Source organism: Elephantulus edwardii, unplaced genomic scaffold, assembly GCF_000299155.1.
Source record: "Elephantulus edwardii isolate Elephantulus edwardi_28Jun2011 unplaced genomic scaffold, EleEdw1.0 scaffold00119, whole genome shotgun sequence".
In the NCBI taxonomy this organism is placed as follows: Eukaryota; Metazoa; Chordata; class Mammalia; order Macroscelidea; family Macroscelididae; genus Elephantulus; species Elephantulus edwardii.
In genome coordinates this window covers 939,870-940,927 of record NW_006399869.1, presented here as the reverse complement: position 1 = coordinate 940,927, position 1,058 = coordinate 939,870, and the positions used below count along the sequence as shown (strand labels likewise).

The 1,058-nt window shown below is 34.5% G+C and overlaps 1 pseudogene; it reads right to left on the bottom strand.

Annotated features, from left to right (window-relative positions):
* LOC102877164 overlaps positions 1–1,058 on the bottom strand; it is a 44,450-nt pseudogene that overhangs the window by 41,737 nt on the left and 1,655 nt on the right.

Below are 1,058 nucleotides of genomic sequence, written 5' to 3'. Positions count from 1 at the left end.
GACTGGGATATTTCACTCAGCATAATGTTCTCCATAGTCAACCATTTTGAATAATATTGCATATCACTTGTACTTCAAAGATAGCATATCTTAGTGATCTTTGGATAGCAGAGTTACATTTTTAATTACATAATTGATTTACAGATTGTGTTTCAATGATATATTTGTTGTATGTTATTTGTTACTAGATGATGTTAAATCAGCTACAACCCATAATGACTCTGTAACTGAATGAAACCCTGACTGATGCTGTGAGTCAGAATCTGCTGTGCTAAGCACTCTTGTGGTGGCATTATCAACATATCTCAGAGTCTTCTTCTCCTTCACTGATTCTTCATTCTTCAAGCATGATGTCTTAAACTGTCAAGGAGATGATTTCCAAAAGAGGTCTAGGGGCCTCTTCGAGTAAGAACTAAAACGTTCTGACTCGGATATACAAGAAAGACACAAATACCAAGTGAAAGCAAGAGAAAAATCTGAGGCTTATTAGATGTTCATAACAGACTATGAACTGTCAAGACAGGCTGACTCCATTTTTATCTTTTGTTAGCAGGAGTGGGGTTTAAACAGCTGATGGTCCTTCTAATGGACCTTTTATGGTGACTTTTTTTCGTTCTAAATACCTTTTTTTAAATTTTTTTATTACTAATTTCAATGAAACTTTACAGAGACTTTGGGTTTCCATTCATTCACTGTGGCACTTTTCTCCCCTCCCAACCCTCCCCCCACCACACACTCCCTTCTTGGAAAAGTAAAAGAAAAATTATTTCATTGTTTTACAATCTCTCCCCTCAGGGCCACTCCACTATGCAGCCTTCACTCTGAATTGTCATGACAAAAATACCTAATCATATATCTCTTTTTTCCCCCTCTGCAGCAAGGGTTTTATGTCCTTCTTATTTTTTTTTTAATAGCATTCAGTTTATTACAAATATTTAGTATTGGCTTCCCATATTTACTGCCTTTTGTTTTTATCATAATTATGTTATCATCTAGATGAACATCCTTTATACACAAACAAACAAATAAAACAAATTAAACATAATAAACTCAAAGAA